The sequence below is a fragment of the Dermacentor albipictus genome, chromosome 10 (assembly GCF_038994185.2).
Source record: "Dermacentor albipictus isolate Rhodes 1998 colony chromosome 10, USDA_Dalb.pri_finalv2, whole genome shotgun sequence".
NCBI classification, from domain to species: Eukaryota; Metazoa; Arthropoda; class Arachnida; order Ixodida; family Ixodidae; genus Dermacentor; species Dermacentor albipictus.
The window spans coordinates 49,712,617-49,719,688 of NC_091830.1; the positions used below are offsets into that span (position 1 = coordinate 49,712,617).

The window sequence follows — 7,072 nt, forward strand, 5'->3', positions numbered from 1 at the left end:
TCAGCTTATGGTTTGTAGGTGCGAGCTTGTCGAGTACGCTTTCTGCGGCCGCTGTCGCATACGCGCAGCCGCTATGATATGACAGCACGCACTAGCTTTATTTCTATATATATGTATATACATATATCTGTAGTGTGCGCAATCAGAGTAACAAGAGCGGATATGCGAAATGTGAATATTTACGATATGATAGTCGCCCCCTACATGTACAGTCGCAAGCTCGAAATATCCAGTAGTTTCCGCTCTGTCGCAAGAGAATTCATTGTACTGGAAATTTCGTTGTCCGGATGCAGAAAGAGCGCACTTCAAAAGTTTCGAAGCCAGAGTTGTCAAAAAATTCGGTCAAGGTTAGCATGTCGGCTCGTTGGTCTAGGGGTATGATTCTCGCTTCGGGTGCGAGAGGTCCCGGGTTCAAATCCCGGACGAGCCCTGTTTTGAATCCACGTGAGATGGGTTTTTTTTTTCCCTCACAAGAGGCGTTTCTCGAGAGCCATCGAACCACTGGACACCGCACATGCAAGCATAAGCTTGGTGGGCAGAGTAATCTTCAAAATTTGTTACATATTACATGCAGTACAGCATTGTTGTCCATAGAGAATCTATGTTTACAGCTGTTTTTTTTTTACTTCTTGCATGCATTTGACACCCTCAACAGTGTTCTCTTGTTGGGCAAAGTGCACGCCTAGGGCATGTGTGTGCCTGCTCAAGTGGCTGGCTCAAGTGCCTGCTCAAGGCACTCAAGTGCCTGCTCAAGTGCCAAGACCACTAGTGAGACTTCAGATACCCGGAATTAGGAAGAAATCTCACGTTTCCTCCATTGGCTTGAAGCAGCTCACCCTGTCCCATATATTTACTTTATATAGTGGGACTGTAGAAGTATATACCGATGGTTCGGTCACGCCATCTGCCACAACGGCCGCATTTGTCATCCCACAACTTGGAATTACTCAATGATTTCGATTAGACCACAAATCGACATCTACGGCAGCGGAACTTGCGGGAATACGGGAGGCTGTCCGTTTTATGAGAACGCAGACACCCCATCAATGGACAATATTGTGCGATGCCAAATCAGCGCTACAGGCGCTAAAATATTTTTTAAACAAAGGACCATACTATCTGCTCGTGCTGGAAATCATCGAACTTTATCACAGTGCCGAGTTAAGTGGTCACGTGATCACCTTTCAATGGGTGCCTAGCCATTGTGATGTTTTTGGTAATGAACTCGCTGACAGTGAGGCAAGATCGGCCTCCCCTTCCTGTGATGAAGTACGGATTGCCTACTCGCGACCTGACACCAACTCCATGATCAAGGCACTCATGCAGGACCTTACAAAGGCTTACAGAACCCACTCTGATAACATTCACAGGCGTCTACGTGTGATTGACCCAGACGGTAAATTCTGTTTGCCCCCGAAGCTTACACGGAGCAAAACATCATTGCTACACAGGATTCGGCTCGGCGTTGCTTTCACCCGTCGCTACGCGCACCTCATCGGCCAATCGAACAGCCCTGATTGTGTACACTGCCAGATGCCCGAAACACTGCAACACGTACTGTGCGACTGCCCAGCATATATGCTGGAGCGAAGGACGTTAGACAGCTTCCTCGCCAGCATTGGCAGACAACTACTGTCGGAGGAAGCTATTCTCGGCCCATGGCCTGACACTGCAATTTCAATGCGTGCCACAAAAGTATTGTTGAAGTTCCTGAAGGACACCAAGCTCGACGAGCGGCTCTAGCGAGGCAACTGTCTCATGTACATAAGCACTCACCACTTCTCTTATCATCATCATCCATCCCAATACTTTCACTCCCCTTCCCTCTTCCCCAGTACAGAGTAGCAGACTAGAGCGCACTAGCTCAGGTCGACCTCTCTGTCTTTCCTATCAATAAATTCTATTCATTCATTCAAGTGGCTGGCCAACTTTCTGACCGGGTACTGCCAGTGTGTTGCATACTGTGGTGTTTACTCTACAACAACCTACAGCTGTTATTAAGAGTGCCTCAGAGATAAGTCTTGGGATTAACACTCTTCTTGATCTACATGTCAATATGCCCCACAGCAGTCATTTCCTTCTTGTGCAGTGTATATATGTGGCTGATACGTCCATCCATCCTGGCCCCTAATATATTTGCCCTACTACAAGTCTTGCAGGATCGAGTACCTTGCAGTTGGCGGGGGGGGGGGGGAGGGGTCGAACCCCATCTTATCTGACCCCCCGGCCCCCTTTCTCATGGAACAGAACGCTTCAGGAAGTGGGTTCCGAAACAGCAACATGGTGAAAAGGAAAGTCCGAAGGTGGAGAAGGGGGTTGCCATGTCACTTCATCTAGAACGCAAGTTTATGCTACGCCAACAACCGCTGTCGTGTATGTAGTATAGTAGCATTTCCTTGCCTTCTCAAGACACCTTTTCCCTATCTGCCCCTTCCCCCCTTGTATGGGAACTCCGAGTGAAGAGTGGCAAGGCTCTTAATCACTTGTTTTGCAACTGCTTCAGTTCTACTCATTCTCTGCCTCCTCTCCCCCTTCCTAAATTTCTACCACTGTATCTAGCTAAGCGATGCTGCAATTTCTGCAGTGGTTTTGTGGGGATTACGGACAACTACAGCTGTTAAGAGGCTATAATGTGGTGATCGACGCTCAGGGAGCTCCAGAGGGCATTGTGCATATTTGACGTGGCGCAAAAGTCCCAATGAGTTTCTTGTGTCTTCTTTCCCCTCTGCCATGCTCCTTCAACGTACATACATGCTCTGAACCACTCCAATGCGGGCCAACTTTCAAGAGGAAAAAACTTTGCTTTAAAAGAAAGCTGATTTTTGCATGGCAAAATGTATCAAGGACGGGGGGTGCTGGGTCAGGGAAGCTAAGAATCCACCACAACAAACAGATGGCGGCACAGGTAGGGGAATGGCCTCAAAGTTCATGCAGAAACAGAAATATAGGAATGTTAGCGACAGTCACACCGTTCAAGAAACCAGTGAATGTTGAAGAGTGTGACAGTGGCTAACGGAAAAGAATGTTAAGAAGAGGAGTGGAGTGATGGATACGGGGAAGGGGGGACGGGCACAAAAGGTGTCAAGAACGAAATTGGCAGATTATTATGGACATGGGGAGACCGCCTCGTCACTATCCAATCGCTCAACACCAGACGGCTGTGGCCAGTTGCCTATCTGAGGCTCACCTACCACGTGGCAACACGTGCTGCTTGCAGCGAAGAACCCATCCCAACTAAACGTCTCAGCAATTTTCAGAATAGATGGGTGTCAGGGGACACGGCGCTTTCAGATCTCTCGGAGCTACTGGCCTTCATTTTACTGCGAACCATGGATGCCTTAATTTTCACAAAGGCTTCTAAACAGGAACCAGCACTGCTTCGGACTGTGTGCCTCATCAGTTCCCGAGTGTGATCAACTAACAATATGCTTCGTGTGATGACCACAATACCCATGATGGCAACTTACTTCCAAACATCTCTTCATACAAGTCAGACAGCAGGTCATCCGAAGTGAGTGAAACTTGCATCATATACTATTGAAGTTCTAGCGCAACGCTTCGCTGCTTTATTTTTAAATCTAGAATGCCCACATTGCTGAAAGCACGATTGAGTGATAGGAAACTTGCAAAATAGTGCCCGCCCTCTTCCGTACGTGGCCGTGTCCGTACCACTCACTAGAAGGTCTGGCTGGAAGGGAGCGGTGATCTCCACTGTTACCTAGGCTGCAACAAGTCTAGCCTGCAAACGAGAAGACACATGATAGTGCGCTGCTTTGTTATAGCACAGTTCGTTCTTGCAAGTCATGTACCAGCTAGGTCATCAACATGCATTATATAAATGCATCAATTCATAAACGAAAGTTAATATTTTTTAAATATCAGCATTTTTAAAGATAGCATAATTTGATGCAAAGTAGCTGCAAAATGTGGATGTACAGGGAGTTTGTCTTTGCGTGGTGTACAACCCCCCTCCCCCCATATATGTGTGTGTGTGTATAGAGAGAGAGAGAGACAGAGAGAGGGGGCAGAGTGGTAGTTGTCGAGGGAGCCCGCCCTCCCAACGAAATCAATTTCTGGCTATGCAAAGAAGGATGAAATGCCACAGCTCCTCTGTCATCCCAGCCACAGTGCCCGAAATCCTCTCCCTTCCCCTGAGTATATGAGCGCCTCCCCAATCCGCCACTGAAGGATTGAAACATCTGTGTTCCAAGTAAAATCACCACTTTCACTTGTCAAGTGGCCTGTGAAGGCCTTCGATGCCATGACGACTTGCAGGATGAACTTCCCCAATTTCAGAGTCTGTGTTGTCTCCCCTTGTCCGTATTGGCCATCAAGTGCTGACATTCCCAGGGTGCATAATGCATGTACAATGCATTTATTCAATGTAGAATGTGTGCCCAGCAATTTGTCTTCACTCCTTACTAGCTGCCATATATGCAGAAAGGGTTGAGTGTGGGCAGTCCTGTTTCGACGAACAAACGCACCAACCCACTCTTGCAGGGTTGTTGCTGGGTTCACCTTTCAAAGAGCGCCACAGTCGTGAAGGTGGCAAAGCAGTAACTGTGTAGTCGTTCAAACTCTCAGTCACTTTTGTCAAGACAGAATCCTTTCAACCCATGGGGCATCCATTGCAGCCGCTCCAGAGGCCTGGGGAATATCATATGCGCTTAATGCGACACGTGCGAGACACCGGACCGCAAGCTGTACTGTGTGCATGTGTTATGCACGTTGAATGTAATGGCGAGAGGAATGTACTATACTCATAGAATGAAACATGACAAAATTGTTAATGTAGAACACTCCATGTGTGCGTTTATTCGAGAGTGCCACGTCATGCCACTATGAATCTGGTCACTAAAGGTCACGTCGGATGTGATCTAGGAGTGTGAGCCAAAATTATGCCAATGTCATACGAACTGGAGAAGGTGGATACAAATGTATGTGCATTAATTAATTAGTTAGGCTTAAATTGATGTGTTCCATTCCGTGAGTTGATAGTACCTCAGGCTGACTTCTCTGCCAATTCTTAACTAAACATTTCTCTCTCTCCAGACAGCACACACAAACAAGACCAGTAAGAAATCAAAATGCGCAGGTGAAGAAATGCTGTGCATGTTGCTGAAGCTGCAGTAGAATCCTGATCCTGCAATTTTCTGGAGACCTAGTAAAACACTTGTATCATCTCAGATTCGTATGATCTGTAACAAGACGCAATTACGACACCAGAGTATAGCCAAGACAGTCATAGTTATTCATGATTATTACATTTCTCTGAGATAGTCCTTTAGGCTATCTGACCTTTATTTCTACAATGTGGTTAAAGAGTCCCTTGAATGTGTAAATACCATGCTCATTTCATCACCTACATGCAAGTGTTCATAGCATGCTGCAATATGCTAAGGGCATTTAGCGTCTGTCGTGCACTAGATCGTTGCATTTGGCAGTGTTTTATTTGTCGCTGTATGGTTCCCACCTCAGAAATTTGTATCATTCACCATGGCTACTGAGAGTCTTACGGATCATCCCAAAATAGAATAAACTATACCTGGTTCCTTCTGGTCAGGACACTTCAAAATTATGCATAGCCCTGATCAGCCGCCTTCAGCAATGTGGGAAATGGAGTGCTGTTAAAGGTCAACTCATAGATCACTGGATTTTGCCACAGATATTGAAGCCATATTTCTCGAAACTAGTGGTAAGCACAGGGTATCCGCTATACAGACTCATTGCAGGGAGGCTTCAATTGTGCAATTGGGACACGCAATGTAAAAGATCATTATAAAGTTGTGAAACTTTATTAGCTAACATCACTCTGGAATTTCTCTTGCTAGTAGCATCTGCCCATTCAAGTAATCTAGTTGACGTGACACAATTGCACTACTACCACAGGAGATCGTTAAAAAAGTTGACAGTCACTTTAGCATATGTTAAAGAGGATTAAGGTGAAAGCCTGTACACTCACGGGACCGTCACTAACTTGACATTTTCATACGAATACATTATTTCCTATTACTTCTTTTCTCCCACCAAAGGTTGTGGGATCGAGTGCCTTAATTAACTTAGCCCTAAATACAAAGGTCAAGGGTACAACTCCTGCCAAAGGTTGTGAGTTCAAGTGCCTTAACGATATCGTAATCAACTTCACCTTAACACCAAAGGTCGAGGGTTCAACTCTCGAACTTCACAATGTCGAATGGAATCCAACTTGAAGACATAGGCACTTTGGTTCCCTTGAATTTTGGGGGCACAACGCTGGACATCGGATTTTTCGACCCATGAGCCATCTAAGGCTTTAGGCTGAATAATTATTTCCACTAAAATAGATAACCCAGTACACATGTGGCATTTTTTTTTTCCAAAGTAAACCAGGCTAGGAAAAAATAAAGCCTGCAGAGTTTGCCTTCACAGCACAGAAATTTATTTACACTTGCTGTCTATCTTTCTCACTTTCCGGCGACACGTTGGACCGCTACACATTGTCGTCTGTACTGTCCATGACATTGATGTTCTGCATTTCTTGAATGACTCTGCAATCATAGCAGACAATGGGGTGTGGACCCACGTCTATAGAAACTACTTGGTCACTTCACCCTGCGATGCATGCAGGTCTCCGGAGTGCTGAAAAGATGCAACACGACTCTGTTGCCACTAGATCAGCAAGTAAAACAACTAGAGGTGTTCAAGTAGCAAAATTTGCTAATCGAATTGGATACAGATATTCGAGAAACGTAGCCTTTGATTATAGAATTTCTTTTTTTTATTTTAGAACAAAGTAAAATACCAGAAAGGTTGTGTGCAGTCCATTTGGTAAAAAAGGGGCTTACACTATTCAATACGTCTAATGCTGTTCTCAACTGGACGTGCAGCCTGCCAAGGAGCTTGTAAATGAGGAACAACTGAAAAGTGATATCTGGTGCACTATGACAGTAACTATGGATAGGAACAGCCTGTTACCAGAGGCACGTTGTACATACTCGGTGGAGGAGCCGAGTCTATGGCTTCAGAACTGCACTTTGCTTTTAAAGCAATGCGAAAATAGTGAAAAACTGGCTTTACCTTATACTAACAGCTT

General features: G+C 45.6%; 1 non-coding gene across 1 annotated transcript; it reads left to right on the forward strand.

The window, feature by feature from the left end:
• The first annotated feature begins 358 nt into the window (after nucleotides 1-358).
• On the forward strand, nucleotides 359-430 carry TRNAP-CGG (transfer RNA proline (anticodon CGG)). The gene has a single exon. It is a non-coding gene; the product is annotated as a tRNA-Pro (tRNA).
• Nucleotides 431-7,072: the final 6,642 nt, after the last annotated feature.